Source organism: Ixodes scapularis, unplaced genomic scaffold (genome assembly GCF_016920785.2).
Source record: "Ixodes scapularis isolate PalLabHiFi unplaced genomic scaffold, ASM1692078v2 PGA_scaffold1__304_contigs__length_218370807, whole genome shotgun sequence".
Taxonomy (NCBI): Eukaryota; Metazoa; Arthropoda; class Arachnida; order Ixodida; family Ixodidae; genus Ixodes; species Ixodes scapularis.
In genome coordinates, this window is record NW_024609846.1 from 103,099,704 (window position 1) to 103,122,589 (window position 22,886).

At 45.7% G+C, this 22,886-nt stretch overlaps 1 protein-coding gene, 2 non-coding genes and 1 pseudogene across 3 annotated transcripts in view; 1 reads left to right on the plus strand and 3 right to left on the minus strand.

Moving 5' to 3' along the window:
* LOC8031338 (NAD kinase) overlaps positions 1-9,091 on the minus strand; it is a 292,525-nt gene extending 283,434 nt beyond the window's left edge. The window contains exon 1 of the mRNA XM_042290877.1: positions 9,023-9,091. The gene's annotated coding sequence lies outside the window, so the exon portion shown is untranslated. The remainder of the gene's footprint in view (positions 1-9,022) is intronic.
* The window catches only part of LOC121835790, a 198,981-nt pseudogene that overhangs the window by 53,503 nt on the left and 122,592 nt on the right, over positions 1-22,886 (plus strand).
* Trnay-gua lies at positions 9,966-10,058 on the minus strand. The gene is made up of 2 exons: positions 10,022-10,058; positions 9,966-10,001 (listed from the first exon to the last, which is right to left on the minus strand). It is a non-coding gene; the product is annotated as a tRNA-Tyr (tRNA).
* On the minus strand, positions 12,254-12,346 carry Trnay-gua. Its single transcript has 2 exons — positions 12,310-12,346; positions 12,254-12,289 (listed from the first exon to the last, which is right to left on the minus strand). It is a non-coding gene; the product is annotated as a tRNA-Tyr (tRNA).

The window sequence follows — 22,886 nt, forward strand, 5'->3', positions numbered from 1 at the left end:
TTGCGCAGCAGATCGAACTACAAGGGGGTACTTTATCAAGCTTGTTGTCCACACAGTCCGGTGTTTACTAACACAGCATAACAAAGATATTGAAGCTCGCCTAGCGCGGTCTGGGCGCGAGCGCTTCGCTTTGACCAGTGCTTTAGTCGCAGGAGGAGCGGCCTTCGAATCGTCATTTTCAATTTCTCCTCTGAAAAACAAACAATAAAGTTCGGTTTGTTGTCCCCACAGCTAGAGCGTTAAGGCCAGAGGCTTGACTGTTCGATCTCCTCCCCAATAGAGTGGAAAAGAGCTTCCGCGATCTCGGGGCCATCTGTGGCAGAAGGTATGTAGGGACGACTCGGTTAGTATAATATGACTGCTAACCCGCGATTTTTAACGGACATCACGGAGATCGTAATTCAAAATCCTCACTCCGCGGTACTTTGACCGTCGACAGCGAAACCGCGATAGGGGCGGGTATTAGGTTCAGGATCCCTGGACTTGGAGAGCGAGTTCCTCTGCTCCACGTGATACAAGCTGCGATGCGCAACCATACTCCGATTCTCCATGTACCGTAAGGAAGCATCATTATCCCCGTTCAGTCAGGGACGACTGGAGTATACTGGATCGATGAACGCCGTTATAAGCCACACAGTTTCGAAATTTCGCTTACTTTTATGCATGCCAAAAATACTGCACAGTGGCGTTGATTGAGCTAACTACGTTTCCCAGATCAAAACTTTTTTTTTTAATGCACCTCCAAGCAACTAAATGTGACTTGGAAATCTGTTGTTTGGCGATATTGTCTTTCCCGCCATATAGCTGTGTTTTCAGCGCCTCAAAGAAAGTATAAATTTGGGGGATTTAAAAAAAAAATAAACGTTGAATGTACGGGCCCCAGACAAGTGGCGTTGGCGGCACACAAGGCTTTGGGTAGGTGGTAAGTACCAGATAGCACAAGAAGCGACTCCTCTTTTCCCCGCTCTTGGTCACACCCTTTATCCCCAAGGTGTGGCTCATGAGAGAGAACTAATTTTGGGTCTGGAGAGCGTTTATCAAGAAACGTCCGTCTCTCAGACGGCAGTCAGCTATCCAAGCTGACTCTCGGGAGGTAATCCGAGGCACGACAGGCCTCACGGTCCGAGAGAGAGCAGGCGTCACCACCGGCGACGCCTGCTCTCTCTCGGACCGTGGGGCGTGTCGTGCCTCGGATTTCCTCCCGACCGCCAGTCGAGCCCTCCGTATGCGTATACCGCCACTACCGCAACTGGACGCCCCCGCAGTAGGGTTCTACGGGCCGTTGTCGACTCTGTTTCCTTTGGACGGTGCCGATTATGGGTAGCTTGGCTGAGGCACTACTCGCCGCTAGAGATGCCGAACTGTCAAAAAATTGACTATCGATTGTTTTGAAGAAAAGAGAAAATCTAATAATAGTTTCGAAAGCTATCGATAGGACTATCAATAGTTGACTATCGCTAAGACTATCGATAGTACTATCGATAGTTGACTATCGATAGCACCAGTGATCGTATTGGCGATGGTTTACTATTGAGAGTAGTGCAATCGATAGTACTATCGATAGCATGGCTTTTGGTCGACTATTGATACTATCGAAATTGAGCTTTCAAAAAACTATCGAGTGTTAGGAAATTGAACGCATTACCCAAAAAGGGAATGAGGACAGATATGAATGTGCAGACAATGCGTGCTTCTGAGAAAAAAAAAAAACATGAAATGAAAGGAAACTAAACTTAAAGTTAAATTCTCATACATGAAATTTAGAGATAAAACACAAACGGCGTTTTGCTAGCCCACATATTATCTATATTCATGGGGTTCAAGTATCAGGTTTCAGACTTTAGGATACCCGTATTTGTAAAACTATAAACTCTGTGCTGTTTTTTTTTTTTTTTTTTGTGTTAGGGAAAACAATCGCTGAAAACATTTAGCATCAGCGTTTTCACAAGTTTGTTTCACGTTTATGTTTCCTCTATTATTCAATTGTAATATATTACTTTTCAAAGCATTGACCATTGACAGGTGAAAAGGAGCACCCTCTGGGTAACATAATTTTTTTTTCCGCTGATGACATAAGAAATTCCCGAAAATCGGGAATGAGCTCTTGACAAAAGCAGTTAGGCTTGTAAGCCGTGATATATGTTGCCACATTTTGTTCGGCTCTATTTTGGCACATTTTAATAACGGTGGCAGGGAAAGATTTACCTGCTGGTGTAAAATACAACTTGAAAATACAAAAGCGGTCCCACAATCTGTGAGTAAATATTTTTGAATCAATAGATGTAACAAAGACTTTTATTGCGGAGACTTAAAATTGAACATATCCAGATAAAAAGCTTATAGCAAGCCAACGTGGTTAACTACCGATGCTTTTAGTTTTTTCATTCCTCAAAAACAATACGTTTGGGAACATAACGTTAACTCGTTTAAAAATTTTAAAAATACAAACGAAAACTTCCTGTGGTTCCAGTAACGATATAGTTGGCAATGAAGCATTATTTGCAATAAGGTACTGCGGTGGGCTAGTTGGTTCATACTTAGTGTTTGAACAGCGCAAAGACGACAGGAAGATAGAAGAGGAGAGATCAGGACGAGCGCTGACTATCAACTGATGCTATTTATTCAGAAGAGGATGAAGTGTGCGAGACTCGAGAGTGCCAAAATGCACTTTTTTCATCAAACACACGCGCGGCAGCTTTTTGCACGGGAATGGCCTGTGCCAGCCGGCGTCACCTTTTCTTCAACCGAAAGCGCAACCAGAAAGCAAAAGAAGGAAAGATAGAGAAGAAGGAAAGAAAAGAAAGGAAAGAAAAGAAAAAGGAAAAAGAAAAAGAAAAAAGAAGAAAAGAAAAAGGAAAAAGAAAAAGGAAAAAGAAGAAAAGAAAAAGGAGAAAAAGCACGTGCTATAGTTTGCTGACCCAGGCGTGGTAACCTTCGCCACCTGGAGGCCATTGAGCGTGCGATTGCCGCCTTTCTTCTTTTAGGAGCCTTTGTGTAGATTCTGCGCATTGTGATGTCCAGCGGTCTTCGCCTGATGGTGACCAATGATCTTGGAAAGTGTCAACTAAACTAAGGCCTTTCCCGCACATGCCTAGGTTGCTCTTCGAGGAATTCTATTTCTTTGGCAAGCAGGGTTATTGATGGAGAGCTGATGGCTCCTTCCCCTCTTTTGTATATCGAAAAGGCCTCCACGATCTCCCGCGTCCTAAAGTCGTGATGTCTTTTTAGGATGGTACATTGACCGAATAAAGGGGAGCACAAACAGTCGCTGCAATGCCTAACCAAGTTACTGCCTGAGGTGTTTCCTATGGAGGCGGCATGTTCCCTCAGTCGATCATTGATGCATCTTCCGGTCTGCCCAATGTATGAACGACCGCAGGAGAGAGGTAAGTCATATACAGCACCTTCTGTACATTCCGTGAATTGTCTCGCGTGCTTCTTCCCGCATGGTGTTTGGGAGATGGAGAGGGATGTAGAATTCACCTTTTTGCACATCCGGCCAAGCTTGTTGGGTGCCGAAAACACAACTCTGACTCCTACCTTGGCTGCAGTTCTTTTGAGGCTGTGGGAGATTCCATGAAGATACGGGATGACTGCCGTGGGTAACTTTTCCTTGGTTACATTTTGACAAGGTTCAGCTTGGCTACGAGACTCTTGTAGAAGCCTCTCCGCCACGCTGCATATAATATGATCTGGGAAGCCCGCATTTTTCAGTCGATTCACTTGAGTGGTAAAGCTACTCGAGACCTGGTGGCGACAAGACCTGTGAAGGGCGTTTTTTATGGCTGCAACCGCAATGCCTCTCTTGACTAGCTTTGAATGTGCCGATGAAAACGGAAGGAAGGATTTTTTAGAGCGGGGCGAATACTTCCAACAGACATGATCTCCGAATAGAAGTGTCAAATCTAAAAATCGCAGCTGTTGCTCCTCGGGTAACTCATTTGTCAGAGTGAACGGGCGAAGAGTAGACTTGAACGTATTAAAAATATCTCCCACATCTTTTGATCCAGTGTCATCGGATGGTCTGTACAAGACAAGAAAGTCATCAACGTATCGAAATATCTTGATGACTGACGAGTCCCGGAGTGAAATTTCTAATAGTCTGTCATAGAAGGCTAGGAGTAGATCACTGAGCGCCGGGGCTATGCATGATCCTATACAAACACCTTCGCGTTGCCGGTAAAACTCACTCCTGAACACTACTGTTGTGGAGCGTAAGTAAAGCATGAGGAGATTCAAGAAGTCCTCAGCTGCGATACCGACTGAGTTCTGAAATTTTAGAGGTCCATATCTATCAATGCCGTCGTTGACTATTTCACAAATAGAGTCGTGAGGAAGGGAATAGTATAAGTCCTTAATGTCCACAGAGAAGGCCAAAACCTTCCCTTTGGGAAGTTGTTGAAGGTAATCTGACACCATGGACGGTGTTCTGACCAAGTAGGGATCTTCAACTTCCAAGACGAATAAGGACTTCTGGAGGTAGTGCCCCAGAAGGCGCTGCCATGTTCCTCGTTCCGAGACAATGACCCGAAAAGGGCAAGCCGTCTTGTGTGTCTTGGCCGAAAAGAAGGCCTCCAGGGAAAGGCCTTTGCAATTCCTCACTGATGAAGCGAGTTTCGTTAGATTTAGCCGCTCGCACATCTTGACGGCTTCCTTCTTCGTCTTTTCAGGTTTGTAACTCTTCAATAATGTAAAGTTACTTGTGATGGCCTCCGCGGCCTTCTGATTGTAGATGTCGTCGGGAACTATGGCGAACCCGCCTTCTTTGTCCGACAATAGCAACTTTAAATTTGCCTCACGGAGCGCGGAGATTGTGTCCTCAGTGCGAATCGAACTGGTGCCTTTTGATGATCTGCGGAGACAATTCACGCCATCTACAATCAGAAGGCCGCGGAGGCCATCACAAGTAACTTTACATTATTGAAGAGTTACAAACCTGAAAAGACGAAGAAGGAAGCCGTCAAGATGTGCGAGCGGCTAAATCTAACGAAACTCGCTTCATCAGTGAGGAATTGCAAAGGCCTTTCCCTGGAGGCCTTCTTTTCGGCCAAGACACACAAGACGGCTTGCCCTTTTCGGGTCATTGTCTCGGAACGAGGAACATGGCAGCGCCTTCTGGGGCACTACCTCCAGAAGTCCTTATTCGTCTTGGAAGTTGAAGATCCCTACTTGGTCAGAACACCGTCCATGGTGTCAGATTACCTTCAACAACTTCCCAAAGGGAAGGTTTTGGCCTTCTCTGTGGACATTAAGGACTTATACTATTCCCTTCCTCACGACTCTATTTGTGAAATAGTCAACGACGGCATTGATAGATATGGACCTCTAAAATTTCAGAACTCAGTCGGTATCGCAGCTGAGGACTTCTTGAATCTCCTCATGCTTTACTTACGCTCCACAACAGTAGTGTTCAGGAGTGAGTTTTACCGGCAACGCGAAGGTGTTTGTATAGGATCATGCATAGCCCCGGCGCTCAGTGATCTACTCCTAGCCTTCTATGACAGACTATTAGAAATTTCACTCCGGGACTCGTCAGTCATCAAGATATTTCGATACGTTGATGACTTTCTTGTCTTGTACAGACCATCCGATGACACTGGATCAAAAGATGTGGGAGATATTTTTAATACGTTCAAGTCTACTCTTCGCCCGTTCACTCTGACAAATGAGTTACCCGAGGAGCAACAGCTGCGATTTTTAGATTTGACACTTCTATTCGGAGATCATGTCTGTTGGAAGTATTCGCCCCGCTCTAAAAAATCCTTCCTTCCGTTTTCATCGGCACATTCAAAGCTAGTCAAGAGAGGCATTGCGGTTGCAGCCATAAAAAACGCCCTTCACAGGTCTTGTCGCCACCAGGTCTCGAGTAGCTTTACCACTCAAGTGAATCGACTGAAAAATGCGGGCTTCCCAGATCATATTATATGCAGCGTGGCGGAGAGGCTTCTACAAGAGTCTCGTAGCCAAGCTGAACCTTGTCAAAATGTAACCAAGGAAAAGTTACCCACGGCAGTCATCCCGTATCTTCATGGAATCTCCCACAGCCTCAAAAGAACTGCAGCCAAGGTAGGAGTCAGAGTTGTGTTTTCGGCACCCAACAAGCTTGGCCGGATGTGCAAAAAGGTGAATTCTACATCCCTCTCCATCTCCCAAACACCATGCGGGAAGAAGCACGCGAGACAATTCACGGAATGTACAGAAGGTGCTGTATATGACTTACCTCTCTCCTGCGGTCGTTCATACATTGGGCAGACCGGAAGATGCATCAATGATCGACTGAGGGAACATGCCGCCTCCATAGGAAACACCTCAGGCAGTAACTTGGTTAGGCATTGCAGCGACTGTTTGTGCTCCCCTTTATTCGGTCAATGTACCATCCTAAAAAGACATCACGACTTTAGGACGCGGGAGATCGTGGAGGCCTTTTCGATATACAAAAGAGGGGAAGGAGCCATCAGCTCTCCATCAATAACCCTGCTTGCCAAAGAAATAGAATTCCTCGAAGAGCAACCTAGGCATGTGCGGGAAAGGCCTTAGTTTAGTTGACACTTTCCAAGATCATTGGTCACCATCAGGCGAAGACCGCTGGACATCACAATGCGCAGAATCTACACAAAGGCTCCTAAAAGAAGAAAGGCGGCAATCGCACGCTCAATGGCCTCCAGGTGGCGAAGGTTACCACGCCTGGGTCAGCAAACTATAGCACGTGCTTTTTCTCCTTTTTCTTTTCTTCTTTTTCCTTTTTCTTTTTCCTTTTTCTTTTCTTCTTTTTTCTTTTTCTTTTTCCTTTTTCTTTTCTTTCCTTTCTTTTCTTTCCTTCTTCTCTATCTTTCCTTCTTTTGCTTTCTGGTTGCGCTTTCGGTTGAAGAAAAGGTGACGCCGGCTGGCACAGGCCATTCCCGTGCAAAAAGCTGCCGCGCGTGTGTTTGATGAAAAAAGTGCATTTTGGCACTCTCGAGTCTCGCACACTTCATCCTCTTCTGAATAAATAGCATCAGTTGATAGTCAGCGCTCGTCCTGACCTCTCCTCTTCTATCTTCCTGTCGTCTTTGCGCTGTTAAAACACTAAGCATTATTTCATTATTCCGAAGGGTAATATTGTGTCCTTTCTCTTTGGTTCGAAAAAACACCCCACATCTTTTCATCCAGGTAAAGTCATGTCCTCATACTTCCGTATTCGATCACCATCGCTACCATCATATTCAAGGAGGGTTCCGAATTTAAGCAACACGGGGTTTACTTCCCTTTTTCTGCTTGGGCTCTGCATATGAAATGCAAAGGACACATCCCAAAAAAACAATCCAAATGAGCAAAACGAAAAAAAAAAAAAAAAACCTTCGACAATCTATTTAGTTGATGTCTTTTATTCCTTGTTTATAAATAGTACACAATCGATATTTTTTATGGTTCAGTGTCAATAGTTTCTAAGGGTACTTTTTACCGTTTTCTGATTGTTTTCCAATTGTTTTTAGATTGTTCCTCGATAATTATGCGGAAGTCTCTACTTGGAGTTGCGGGTTCCTCCGAGCTACCCGACATTTCTTGGATGGACGCACGACGTACCTTGTCATCGAATAAAACACTATCGATAGCTTTGCAATAGTTGGCTATCGATAGTGTCTCGATATTCGACTCTAAACAATCTCACTATAGTCGACTATTGATATTATGCTATCGAGTCTTACAATAGTCGACTTTCATAAGCACTATCGATAGTTTTTTTTTTTTTTTTTACTATCGATAGTGAAATTTGGCTTCCGCAATCGATAGTATGGATAGTAATATCGATAGTTTTGCACCACTGCCCGCCAGACTTGGCTCCTCGATCTGGCCGCCCTATGGCTCTTACGACGAGTTGCGGTCGTTACAACGTGCCAAGCCAACGAGGGGCGCCTGGGACGCCCCAGCGGTGGACTGATGCATAGTTTTGACTAGGGAACCTTCATGTGCGCTTTGCTAGGGTGATGCCACCCTTTGTAATACCCCTCGCCGACAAACCAGCAGCCATTTTGTTCCTCGGCGATAATCAGTGGGACTTATAACCCTCCCGGAAACAAGCACCTTATCTCAGAAGTTCGGAGCAGCGTTGTGGAACCCACGGAGGGAGGATTAGCATTTTCCCCCTCGGATGGGATCACCGATGGACACAAAGGCCACTTTCCGGCGCACGGGGAAACAATGAGAGGAACAAAATGGCGGTGGAAGAGGGTGTGGGAAAGGGAAACAGGCAGTTGGCATCACTCTATGCGAAGCGCACATGAAGGCACTCTAGTTTTGACCACCTGTGGATATTTTGACGTGCAACCGTAATCTCGGTTACACGGCACCTTCTCCGCAATAAGCCTCCGTCCGATTGCGGGCGCCCATTAAGCATTCCAATATTTACAATTCCTCAGCCCAGCGTGCGAACTCCTCAGCCCAGCGCGCGCAAGTTCGTCGCTTCGGAAAGCGAGCAAATCACGATACGCGTGAACACTGAAAACGGAAGCAGCCAGGAGCCCTTTTTCGGAAAGGTCATTTAAATGAGAGTAAATAAATAAATAAATAAATAGGTCATCTCACAAGTGTCTGCAGTAAAGACAAATGCACAGGCGCGTGGGCCTAGCTCAGCGGAATGCTTTTGCTTGTACGAGAACTCGTGCATAGGATGCTCTTTCCAAAGCCACGCGCTCGTGCCCACGCCTTTGTCTGCACTGCAGATGTTTGTGACATGAGGTAAGGCCGCAATTAGAACCCGCCAACTGCATGCAGGGATCCGTGTGCCGGCGCTTTGCCTCGGAGCCACCGAGGCGGCCCAGTGCCTTGAGGAGATGTAGTCGTTTCGTGAAAGTGGTCTATTGAGTCAGAAGCGGCAAAGCTACCGAGAAGTCTCGTGGGCACGCGCCGTCCCCCGGCGGGCAGCGTCGAGAAGCGCACGGACTGACCCCGTGCACGAACGCGAGTGAGGGAAATCGAGGCGGTCGCGGCTACCGCGGGCGCATCCAGAGCGCGTCCCACCGAGCTGCTTGGACCCGGTACTCACACAGTCACGCGGCGCGAAATGACGGCGTGGCAATCTCACCGCGACACGCGTTTCGACAGCAGTTCGTCAACCCGGAGGAACTGCCGCCTGCCTTCGGTCACCCTGTGCGAGATATCGCCCGTGCGACTTGGTTCTCGCAGCCCACTCGGAACGCCGACCGTCGCGATACAGATATGGAGAGTTGCCGTGTAAGCGGATAGCTCGGTTTCGCGTCAAGCGATCTACAGGTGGCCTAAATTAAGCAATTAAACCTTGGCTGCAGCGTGCTGGATGCCCTCCGTAGGTTTCACACGGAAATCGGCCCGTTTATTCTTACTATTTATCGCCTCTCTCGATTTCAAACTCGCGTTTTCGTCTGCCCGCTTTCTGAAAAATGCTTTTGCTTTTTAGGGCGTAAAAGAAATTATTCTAACAATCAATCTTATTTTAACAGTCGCGCAGAGTTAGTGAACCATATTTCGACGTACACGGTAACTAAATTATGTACGTTGTGTAGTCCTTAAAAAAGGGTAACGTAAATAGGATCACCCTTGTTGGTGGAGTATTTTCACGTTTCGCTGTCGAGTCGTCATTCAACCGTTATGTCTTCATGTTGCTCGTTAATCCGGCGAGTTGTTGTCCCAGGTAAACAGTAAGTCTGACAGTGTGTAGCCCTTGATTGTTTCTCGAGCGATCATACACTCAGTTGTAGCACTACAGACCCTGTTTATCCCGTGTTGGGGAAATCTGGCGGAAGAAATGTAAGCGAGGAATTTGATTGCACGCGCCGCCAATGCATCATGTCGCAAATGTCGTGAGCAGCAACCCCCAAAGACTGTATCTTGTTCCCGAATACCTTTTCACACATAGGAAATAGCAGCGGGTGGTCGTGTATCACAGCTGCACCACGCGCCGTCACAAATATGCCTAAAAACAATTCTGCCAAAAAAAAAAAAAAAAAACATCCGTCGAGCCGGATTTGAACCAGCGACCTATGGATATCCGCTCAGGTGTTTGCCTCTACAGTCCACCGCTCTACCAACTGAGCTATCGACGGGACAAAGACCAGCTTACAACACTTTCTCCTGTCGGGCACCTAGCAGCAATCGAAATTGGAGCAGCGCTGTCGCCGTTCAGAGGGCCGTCGCAACCGGTTCTCCGCCTCGTCGCCGGCACCCAATGAAGCCGCAACCAAGGAACATCCTTTCGTATATCCTACGAGCCTCTCGGGCGTCCTGTAAATCAGCAGTCACACGATTCGTACATCATATAATTATACACATATACAAAGGACACGGTGTACGGTGCTGACAAGGTGGAAGAATTATCTGCGGAGACACGCATCAAGAATGTTCAAAATCATGCTTGCTTCGTACGCATGAATACGTTTCCAACATGTCTAAAGATAGTATCTTTATGACGAACGTGGCGGAATCTTCGTTCGAGGAAGAAGCATGCCTAAGACAGTGTGTGCAGAATCTCTTTCGTATGATGAGTCATCAGTATTACCGCGGCTCAACTGATACCCACTTTATTTCCATCTCCGGATATATAACAATAGACTCACAGCCACCCACAACCATTCTCTGCTGACAAAATATTAATTTGAATGAAAACAAACAAACAAACATTAAACACTCTGTAGCTCGGCGAAAACGACTTCTATTCTTTTCTTAATTCGAAGCGGTTTTATAGCGTTTTCTTTTTCTTTTTCCTGGGAAAAGAGGGGGGGAGATTCCACATCAAATAACTATAGTCGGTGACAGGTCAAGAACGAAGTGGAAGCTCCTCCCAGCCCTTTCCACTTTAGCGGAGCGAACGCTGGAGAGGAGGCGACCTCCTTTCCACCATCCGCTTCGCTGAAGTGGAAAGGGGTGGGAGGAGCTTCCACTTCGTTCTTGACCTGTCACCGGCTATAGAGGAAGGTGAAGTGCACGAACAGGCCCTACAACAAAAGGTCTCATTGGAGAATTGTTTTTGGGGCACCAACCGTTTTGGGTCCCCCTATTCTAAAACTCTATATTATTGAGCGCTGTACCGTCCAAGTTAATTTAAGAAGCAGGATGGCTATTGTGTACGTTCTAGTTTGGGTCGCCTCCGAACAAGACGTTGAGTGATTAAAGATGTGGGTGAGTTTTTGAAATATATGTTTTATACTAGCAAGTCAGAAGGTGATGAAGTTTTACAAAATAGTATGAATTCCAGGAAAAGAGCTGTAAATCTGCTCATGAAACTACGGACCCATTCTGTCAACGGCTATTTTTTGGTAAGATACCTTAGTACGTTGTGTCAAAGTGTATACAGGTATTTCTATGAGCTTACCTTCCCCTTTTTGAGTTCACCGATTTCACCTCTCCGACAAAAAGAAGGGGCACAAAGACAATAAGAAACTGCTTGACCAAATTCCCTCCTCTCCCGGTCGGCAACAGAAGTACTATTCGCCGAGTGAAACCTATCGACACGGTAATAATACACTTCTAGCTAGCGGAGTATCAATCAACTTTAGTTCGAGCAAGTGCAGCATCGAGCCCACAAACCGTTTCATCGAGCGGGCAATTCCCCGACGTCAGCGTACACTCGCGCCAGGTTATCCTGATGCGTGTGGACAACGTGGCGCGAGTGTATGTTGACGTCGGGGATTGCCCGCTCGATGAAACGGTTCGTCTGCCGGCTTTCTGAAAAATGCTTTTGCTTGTTAGTGCGTAAAATAAATTAATCTAAATATCAATCTTATTTTAGCAGTCGCGCAGAGTTAGTTAATCATATCTCGACGTACACGGTAACTAAATTATGTATGTTGTGTAGTCTTTAAAAATAGGTAACGTAAATAGGGTCGCCCTTGTTGGTGGGGTGTTTCCACGTTTCGCTGTCGAGTCGTTATCTAACCGTTATGTCTTCATGTTGCTCGTTAATCCGGTGAGTTGTTATTCCAGGTGAATAGAAAGTCTGACAGTGAGTACCCATTGATTGTTGCTTCGAGCGATCATACACTCAGTTCGAGCACTACAGACCCTGTTTACACCGTGTTGGGGAAATCTGGCGAAACATATGTAAGCGAGGAATTTGATTTCATGCGCCGGCCAATGCATCATGTCGCAAATGTCGTGAGCAGCAACTCCCAAAAGAATGTATCTTGTTCCCGAATATCTTTTCACACATAAGAGATAGCAGCGGGGAATCGTGTATCGCACCTGCGCCACGTGCGGTCACAAATTTGTTTAAAAAAATCTTGCCAAAAACAAAAAAAAAACATCCGTCGAGCCGGATTTGAACCAGCGACCTATGGATACCCGCTCAGGTGTTTGCCTCTACAGTCCACCGCTCTACCAACTGAGCTATCGACGGGACAAAGACCAGCTCACAAAACTTTCTCCTGCCGGGCACCTAGCAGCAATCAAAACTGGAGCAGCGCTGTCGCCGTTCAGAGGGCCGTCGCAACCGGTTCTCCGCCTCGTCGCCGGCACCCAATTGAGCCGCAACCAAGGAACATAGTTTTGTATATCTAGGGTTCGGATTTTTCGGTTTAAACCGATAAATACCGATAAAAGTATGCCGAATTCATTTTCGGAAATTCGGTTTTAACCGAAAAAGGTCAGTTTTTAGGATCGGCATTTTCGATTTAAACCGATAAAAACCGATTAAAGTACGTCAAATTTATTTTCTAAAATTCAGTTTTAACCGAAAAAGGTCTCTTTGACCTTCCAGTCGTACCGCAGAGCCGTGGCGGAAAAGTGGAACGACAGTGTGTATCAAAACGTGTCTGAATGTGAGGGATACACGGGTGCCATCACGACGTTTTGGTTTAATGTGCGCATCATCGATCGGAACTTGAAGTCCGAAATGCCCCATGACATCGCCATGTACGAGCGTGTTTTGTAACTCGTTGAAAGGCAGACTGACTTGATGCAAGCTCTGCATGTTGGGTTATGCTTGGAAACGTCGCACCGTGTTTCTTTTGGCGGTCACAATTGGTTGATTGGCCGATTTTGGCTCAGGCAGTGCTTCATCTCCTCAGCAGGCCAGTTTCCAGTGTTATTCTCAAAGCTCAGGGTCATATTAACAGGAAAGAAAGAGTGCAGATCAGCGAGGAAAACCTGGGAAAGTACATGTGTGTGTATCTATAATAAGATCACGTAATCCTGATGTACAGAAGCTGAAGTTCCATGTTTTTTTGGGACATAGGCTTTATATTTGACTCGTTTGTACTTCTGTTGTTTTTTTCTTGTTTCTTTTACAGTTGCACACATTTGCCGAGTAAAGTGTCCATTGCTTTTTCAATGTATCCGTGCCGTTATTCTTTGGAAGATCACAAACATCAGAGCTACAAGGATCATCTGATCCGGTGTCCAATGGTGGTTATTTTATATTCACCGAAAAAAGCCGATAAACTTTTGTGGGCATAAATATACGCCGAGAAAAAAAACGAAAATTGAATTTTTAAAATAAACACCGAAAAACGTACGCCAGATTTTGAAAAAAATAGAAACCGAAAACGCGGAACCCTACGTATATCCTACGAGCCACTTGCGCGTCCTGTAAAGCCGACGTCACACGACTCGTACATCATATACAAAGGGCACGGTGTTCGCTGCTGACAAGATGGAAGCATCATCTCCGGATGCAGGTATCAGGCATGTCCGAAAGCCTTGTTTGCTTCGTACACATGTACACGTTTGCAGCATGTCTAAAGATAGTATTTGTATGACCAACGTGACGGAATCTTCGTTGGGGGAGAAGCATGCCTAAGACAGTGTGTGCCGAATCTCTTTCGTATCATGGGTCACCAGTATCGCCGCGGCTCAACTGATACCCACTTTATTTCCATCTCCGGATATATAACAATAAACTCACAGACACCCACAGCCATTTGCTAATAACATTATTAATTTCAATGAAAGAACAAAAACAAAAAACAGTGAGCACGCTGTAGCTCGGCGAAAACGCCTACAATTCTTTTGGAAATTTGAAGCTGTTTTAAAGCGGCTTTTTTTGGAGGGGGGGAAAAAAAGGGGGGGGGGGGAGGAATTCCATATCAAATGACTGGAGGAAGGTGAAGTGTACCAACAGGCACAACGAGAAAAGGTCTCAATAGAGAGTTTTGTTTTGGGGCACCAACCCTTTTGGGTCCCCCTATTCTAAAACTCTCTATTATTGAGCGCTGTACCGTCCAAGCTCATTTATGGAGCAGGATGGCTATTGTGTACGTTCTAGTTTGAGTCGCTTCCGAACAAGACGTTGAGTGATTAACGATGTGCCGGAGTTTTTGAAATATATGTTTTACACTACCAAGTCAGAAGTTGATGAATTTTTACAAAATAGTAACAATTCCACGAAAAGAGTTGTAAATATACTCATGAAACTACAGACACATCCTGTCAACGGCTATTTTTTCGTAAGATACCTTAGTGCGTTGTGTCAAAGTGTATACAGGTATTTCTATGTGCTTACCTTCCACTTTTTGAGTTCACCGATTTCACCTCTCTGACAAAAAGAAGGGGCGCAAAGGCAATAAGAAACTGCTTGACCAAATTCCCTCCTCTCCCGGTAGGCAACAGAAGTACTATTCGCCGAGTGGAAACAATAACAATCAACTTCTAGTTAGCGGAGTATCAATCGGTTTTCCCCGACGTCAGCATACACGAGCGCCACGTTATCCTCATGCCATCCGCTGGTCGCGACATTGGATGAAATACTAATTTTGCATTTTAAAGCATGAAATGATTTTTAATGTAATCCTAAACTTTTGTCCGTCCGTCCGTCCGTAGATTGTCCAATAAATATAAGTGGAAAATTGACATCACGTGACCTAACGTTACGTTGGGTTGGAGCTGTGCTAGTTGGGTCATGCGGATACGGATAAAACCAGCTGCACATGTATATTCTATATAGCGATACATTTTAAGCTGGTTTTATGCGTAACGTGACGTGACATATACACCAAGTAGAGAAATTGACGTCACGTGACCTATACGTCAGGTTATTTTCCCCACGAAATTCAGCGGGAAAATTTACGTCTTGTCACCTACACTATGGAGTTTTAGTAGGCCGTTTCCGCAGCCCGCCCAGGACCCGCATAGCGCTCCGTAATCCGTCACAATTGACCTTGAACTATGCAGACAAGGCTGGCGGCGCGCATGCGCAGCTGCGGCGTTTTCTTTACGGATACCGTAGCGGAGGAAAAAAAACGATCTACTACAACTCCCTCCTAATTCGGTTTCCCCGCTAAATAAAGTGTGAAAATTTGCGTCCTGAGACCTACACCAATCCAGCTTCCCCGCTAACATTAGTGGGGGAAATTGACGTCACGTGACCTATACCCTCTACCTGACGTCACGGCACTGCGCATGCGCACACGCTTCACTTCACGGGGTTTCCGCACACGCGCAGTGCCCACACTTGGTGTGGGGAAACGCGGGCTATTTTGTAAACAATGTATTGGTCTATACAGAAATTTCGTTTATCCGCTAAATTTAGCCAGAATTCTACGTCACGTTACTCGTCAATTCCCTCTCCTCATCCATCTACTCCCTTCCCCTCCCTTTCTTTTCGTATTCCTTCTCTTCTTCTCTCTCCCCTCCCTCCCCTCCTACCTCCCATTCCCCACCTCGCCCCCTCCCGCCCTCAAACCCTTCCTTGGTCATGTGACAGACCAGTTCAGTTTCTCAATTTTTCTTCCCTCCCCTCCCTCTCCATCCTCCTCCCAATGCCTCTCCTCACCGTCCTACAGTGCCCTCTCCCCCTCCCCAGTCGCCTCCCATAGAACTCCCCCCTCCCTGGTCACATTGATAAAAACATATAGGTCTTTACTCCCGGAACGACTGTTTATGAAAGACAACGTAACTAAGCAGGCGAGCTGGTTATTGTAAGACATTCTACAATCCGAGACGGAGGTTTACAAGGAGGGACAAGGACAAACGTCTCATACGTTGAGACGTTTGTGTTTGTCCCTCCTTGTAAACCTCCATCTGGGGTAATAGAATGTCATACGACTGTTTAATGTCTACCAAACAATTGAAACAGTCGCTCCTAAATAATGAATTTCATGCGTTATAGCTTATCGGTTAGGATTCTGAGTTTCCGAATAAATCTGAAAAAAAAAAAAAAAAAATCCGAGAAGCACTCGCCGGCAACTTTCCTGTAAATTTCAAATTTATCACAAAAAAAAAAAAAACCTTCGAATTTTGAGGTTACAACGACAAATTAAAAGCACCAAAAAGACGATTTTTTTTAATGAGCTTTATAAGACCACAGGGTCAGTGGTCCAAAGGAGATGCCACTCAGTTTCCTTTGAAATCTTGAACTACTGACAAAACGGGTTTGCGTTTTAGCTCATCGAGGTTCCTTCAGGGCAATGGGTTATGGCACCCGGACTTTGCACTTTTTTTGTTTTTGAATTTTTTCTTTAAATTGGGAACGCAGCAAAACTCCCATAAACCCTAAATTTTCTGCGAAAAATAAGCTCCGAAAAAGACCGTCCGAATTTCACGATAAATAAACTCCGAAAATACGGAATCCCAATTATGGGACATTTAAGAAAGTTAAAGGTCGCGCCCATATTTTTAAATTAGACAATTCACAAAGTATGTTTAAATATAACGAGGTGTTGAACTGGGCAAGGTGGTAAAAGGTTGACATGGTGGGTGTAGCAGCTTCAAAAAGCGTCTGTTCCTTTTAACGTCCTCGTTTTTTTGAAGCTGTTACACCCACGGTGACCCACCCATGTTATGCTTAAATATATATATTTTAGTTTACCAACGTTACATCAACGACAATCTCTTAGCACGCATTAGTTGCCAGTCTGTGTCGACGCCCGTACCGCACCGCTAAGTTACGAAGTACAATAAAAGTGTACCAACTTAGATATTGAATGTAGACCAAAAAGACACTTTAAGGAACTTTTTGTTTGATAAAAGTAGAACATCAGTATACAATTGTATTAATTTTTTTCCAATGGACTGCCAGTTTCATTACATAGATTGATTGGTAACCAGCAAATGTGCAGTGCTGTACCGGTAATACTAACGTTAATTATGAAAATGATGATTATTATGATGGTGACGACGATTATGATTACAATGACAACGACTACGACTATAGATAGTGCACACGACGGGCATCCGTAAAATAAAACGACACTAATCGTTGAAGGAAAAAAAAAGCTATCAACAACAACTTTTTATGAGGTCTACTGGAATCTAGGAAAGTGCCATTTCCTTCTGAAGTCACGGTACACCAGTCTTCAAAAGTAGCCAGTTGTCTCCAACGTAAAGAAGCAACCCGAATCTCAAGTTTTTCTCTATTTTTTTTGTATTTTGTATCTTTTATTTTTTATTTTTACATTTGAAGCGAGACAATGCCGCCATTATCGGTCAAGCGAACTTCGTCCATCCCCTTCCTAACGACGATTCTTTTTCTTTTTTTACCTCGCGAGGAATAAGAAAACTTTTTTGAAGAAGGAACGTCCGCAGGAGCGGGCTATTGCTATCTCCAAAGAGAGAAAAGGCGCGGCCCAGAAGGCAAGGTCCACTTGGCGCGCAAGGACCAAAAGGGTTGGCTCCAATCGACACGGGCGCGTACGGCGCTCGCATCGTCGCACACGCATGCATCTGCGAGAAACGCGCGTTTTGTTTTTGTTTTCATTTTAGTTTTCGTTCACAACTATTGACTGCCTGACAAGTTTATGCGCGCTAAAATTCGGTCAAAAGAGGTAAGAGCACATTCGTCGCTCCGTGAATGTGTGTGTGTTTTTTTTTTTCTAAGCATCGATCAAGTGAGGTTTTGAATGAGTCTGACTTTGTCCGTACACGTTGTGCATGTCGCCACGTGGCACTGAAGTGCATCGCATGAATGGCTCGATGGCTTTCGCCGGTCATTTAGACAAAGCGATGTTATCTCATGAAAACAGCCATCAATGCTTGGCTGGAACAATATAGGCAAACTCAAGCTGCCATTTCAAACCGTGTCTGAAGCCTTCCGTTCTGAGCAGTAGTGGGTCTGGAAAGTATTTCGATAAAACTCCAAAATTGTCTTCGAAGGCCCAATACAGCTCCGAGTGCGTGCTTCGAAGGTCGCTGGATAATGACAGCGCCAAATCCGGATGCGAGCATCGTCATAAAAACGCCGTGCTGAAACTCCCCGTGATGAGTGGCGAAATTTTATCTCCGCCTCTTTCTTTTCGTTCGCGTAAGGGTCATCACCAACAATTGAAAAAAAGTACAAACCATCGAATGTTATATACGATCACAGTTTGACAAAAGAAAGCCAATTGAATCATTTGGTAAATATAGAGCCCTAAAAATCTTCAGGAACCGTCTTTATTGCTCTTCAGTTTCTCCGTACATAGTGTCCGAGGGAGCTGACCTATGCGGGGAGCAAGTCGTCTGCTTCTTGCTCAGGGGTTGCGGGGACGTCAGAAAGACGCCGTGCTCTGATTGGTTTTGATTGGAAGGATAGCGGGTAGACCTCAATGGTAGATATGCCTTGAGGTCTACCCACTATTTTTTTCTATCGGCCAATAAGAGCCCGGCGTTCTGAGATCATCGCAACCCATGTGCCAGAAGCAGACGAACTTGCGTTCCGCATAGCGAACTCAGTATAACGGCGCATTCAGCAGTGGCTATAGAGTGTTGCACTATTAAAATTTCACATGCGTCCACTTTCCCTTCGACGTCTGCTCTTTGATACTGAGCATGGCTAAACATTACTGAGCACGAAGTGTCACGTGCTCATGCCACGATTACTGCGCCAGTAGGTATACCCTATTTATAGAGGCCAAAAGGCCTTTATGATCCGGTTATTCGCGCGTGAAATGGACATACGCGTACTTTTTAGAGTCTAACGTCGTGGAATTTCTCGCATCCGCTGGTAGAGGACTCGGCAAAGAACCAGATTGCCAACTTTCGCTCTTAAATTACAACCCATATACTTCGTTGTACCTTAGGTGAGGGCACAGTTAAAGGCTAAAAGATGCGTAAACAAAACTAAAACCGCAAAAGTCACGGTGCGCTTTTGGCGTTTAATACACGCTAAGAAATGCATGTGCGTCTATTTACCTGTAAAGCACTCTAAGAGCCCATCTTTGCGATTTACAAAATCAGTTCAGCGCATGATGAGGCGGAACATCCGTTGATACCTAAAAATGAAGCCTGCGCAGCGGCATTACGCAGTGCGAAGCGTCATGCTTGCATTGCGTAATGCCACAGCGCAGACTTATTTTTAAGGTCTAAACCGATGTTACGCCTCATCATACGCTGAGCTGATTTCTTAGATTGCAATGATTTGCTCCTTCAGTGTCTTGCGGGTAAGTAGACGCGCAAGCATTTCTTAGAGTGTATGACAAGGCGGTAGCACACCCCCATGGAGTAAAATGACAAAGAGTGATGTCGCGCTCACGGCGCTGTTTGATTGACTTCATCGGCTTCTAGTGTCATCTGAGCTTTGAGTTGCTGAAGCGAGGTTGTAGCAATAGAGCAGCCGGGTCTCGTCACTTTCTGCGAGACGGAACTCTCCAAACAATGCCCTTGCGTCGTCTTCTCCGCAGGGCACTCAGAGAGCCAATCACTAAAAGCTACCGGCGGAGCTTGCCAAAAAGCGTTTCCGAAAAAAGAAAAGAAAAAAAAAAAAGTTTCGACCCGAAGATAAAGTGTGCCATATGACATGGCATATCAGCTTAATGATAATAATAATGTGTGCGTTTGTTTATACAGTCGGAAGTTAGCCAGCCTCAATGGGCACCTGGAGTCTCACTGCAGTACAACCGCTAACCTGGGGTGGGGTCTTTAGCGTGCACCACGGAGTAGGAATACACGACCGAACGCCGGTGCGATGCTCATCCAGATCGAAACGGGCAGGGGTGAAGACTGAGCATGAGCTTGCAAAACCTGATGATCATTTTACAATGAAACGTTTCAGGTCGGTCGCTTTGTGTCATCGTCCTTCGCCCAGCTCTCTCCGAAGAAAGCGTTGATTGGCTCTTCAAGTGATCTGTTGGGGAATAGAGGCACGGGCATTGTTCCAGCGGTGTTGTGTCATCTGCAGCCCGTAGATTTTTTGGGAGGAAGATGGTGTCCTTGGTAGAATATCTAAACATGACCGGAAATGTGACGAGTTGAGCAGTCTCTATTTTGATCAGAGGAAGTGGTGATGCTAATTCAGTTGGCGGCGGGAATGAATCACGAATATCACTAAATATGATCACCTCTGTAGAGCTGGAAAACGCTCCCGGTTTTAATATCTCTCGATAAGAAATACCTGTAATTGCGAAAATAGAAGCCTACGTCAAATTCTTCGTGACTTGCTTCCTCGTTGTCGTCCCTAGTTGCTCTGACACTCAGCATTTTAAGCACAAACTTCGCTGAGGCACTAATGGCCATTATACCCCGCAACCTAATCGGGAGCTTCGGCAAATCACTCCTTCCTCGTCCAGCGAAAACAAAAGCAGCAGCAGCAGCAATGAGGGCGACAGTCGTAGCGAAAGAGAATGACAGGAACGAAGCGCGCACGTCGTGTAATTATCCATAACGGGAGCATTTTACCGATTTGCACGTACGAAGGAAGGCGGCAACTACACGGGGTTGCGCACCATTTAAACGGCGGCAGCTCGCAGGGCTCCAGCGATCGCACGGACGGTGAAACTAGCTGGAGAAAGAAACGAGGCGCTGCGTACAATTCAAACCAGAACACACAAAGCCACTCCAGAGGACGATCGCGCGTATACAAAACAAAGCTAAGCAAAAACTAAAAAAGAAAAAAAAAGAATTCTAAGCGACACAATAGGAATCACTGAGATACACACGGAGAGCAATTTGAATTTACAGGTGGTTGGGTCCGCCTCGGGCTACCTGCGCGAGCAGCGTCCGCCATTCTGTGCGTCTCCGCAAGCTTCCTCAATGCGGTAAAAACAGACGGCAAAGAATAAAATAAGCAAACAAAAAATGAAACCCCTCAGAGCAGTTTTTTTTTTTTTTTCGTTTTTTTTTTAGACTTCTCGTTGGAGGTCTATTTTCGAAAAATGCCCGATGCCCGTACGGAAAAAATATATGAGCTTGTTCCTAAAGGAACGAAGCGATAATGAGTGTAGCGGTTCGCTCTCTGTTGTGTTCATTCGGAAGCGTTTATTGGCACCTGCGGCGAATCGGGGTGACTTTATAAGTGTCGACCGACCACGTTAGCGATCCGTTGTGACTGCATACAGCTATCGGCATAATTTATCCACTTCTATGTTGGAACCGATTTTTGGCCGGCACTGGCACGACGCTGCCATCACGTATCGCAGGGCTGCGTAGGATAATTTATGAGCGCCATAAATCCGAGGTCTGAAATCTCCCTATGGCAGTTATTCTAAGAGAGGAAGCGCGGGGACTATTATTAGTCCCCGTTTGTTTCCGTACAACAACAGCGTAGGAAGAATCCCCACGAAAATTTTCAAATTACTCTTTGTCAAAAAAGCAAAGAAAATTTGCGCGTGAGAAATTCGCATCGTGTTGCCACCGAATTTTGGCTCTGTTTCGCGAACACCACCGCGTGGTCTTCGGGGGAATTAGCGACTGGAATGTATTTTTAAGCCAGTTGTTTTATCACGACGATGAAACGGACCGCAACTGTGGACCGTGCAGCATTCGCTATGCGGAGCGCAAGTTCGTCTGCTTCTTTTGCGGGGGTTGTGGTGACGTCAGAAGGGCACTGAGCTCTGATTGGCTCTGATCGAAGGATAGGGGGTAGATCTCAAGGCAGCTTGCTTTGAGGTCTACCCACTTTCCTTCCGTTCAGAGCCAATCATGGGTCGGCGTTCTGACGTCACCACAACCCCCGCAAAAGAAGCAGACGAGCCTGCGCTCCGCATTACTTTGGCCTTTTTACAACCTCAAAAAACGACCATTAGTATCACTCGACTGCCTGTAATGTTCAAATATTATTCAGCAAAAAAAAAAAAATTACGCTTTTGTGCACCATGATCGAAGCATGTCTATGGGGTACGAAAGCTTTTTTGAGGACAGCGCGAACAGGCGGAAATGCTAGCTGTGACAGAATAAGTTTGTTCCTCCTTTTTGCTGCAACATGTTGCGTCAACGAAGAACGCCACAAGATGAAATCGTCTTCTTAACAGTCGGCGTCGATGTACTTTATTAAAAAAATATATGATCATATTAGACGATACGTACACCGTGGTTCGTATTTTTTTATATTTTTTTTTTGCTATGATTGCACGTACGCTTCCTGTGCTTTGCTATATGGTCACTGATATAGCTGAAGGAACGCAGGGCGTGGCGACTCCCGAGTGCCTCGATCATGATCGCTGCTCAGCCAATCAGATTACGGCCTCGATTGATAAGGACGTCCGAGAGCCAATCAGGAGGCAAGAAGCGCGATCATAATATACACCATGCCCTGCGTTTCCTTAGCTGTCAGCGACTATATACTGTATAGCTCAGGACCGGGCCAGAGTTATCGGCGACATGCGCGGCAGAAAGCGTCGCTGTATGGTTGGACATCCCACAATTATAGCCAGACGCTCGCTGTACGACGTGTGAAGTTGGTGCAATCGTTGCTTTGGTCGAGGGAAAGAGAGTAGGAATGTCGATTTTTGACGGTGTTGAATGAACAATGCGACAACTCCAAGAGCGTTTTCGTTTCTTTTTTGTTTTTTAATGCAGTTTATTTATTTTGTTGCTCGAATTCTAAACGTATAGATAGCCAAGATCACAACTCGCCACGTCACGGCGAGGCAAATCATGGTCGTGACGTTCGCCGAAAGAAACCTTACAAGGCCCGTTGACACACGCAGCAGTTGGCGCCGAATCCGCGATAAGTCGGGGGCAAGTCGTAGCTTCATCAGCGCCGTTTTGCTGCAGTGCCGAATCGGCGATTCGGCGCTGCGCCGTATGTG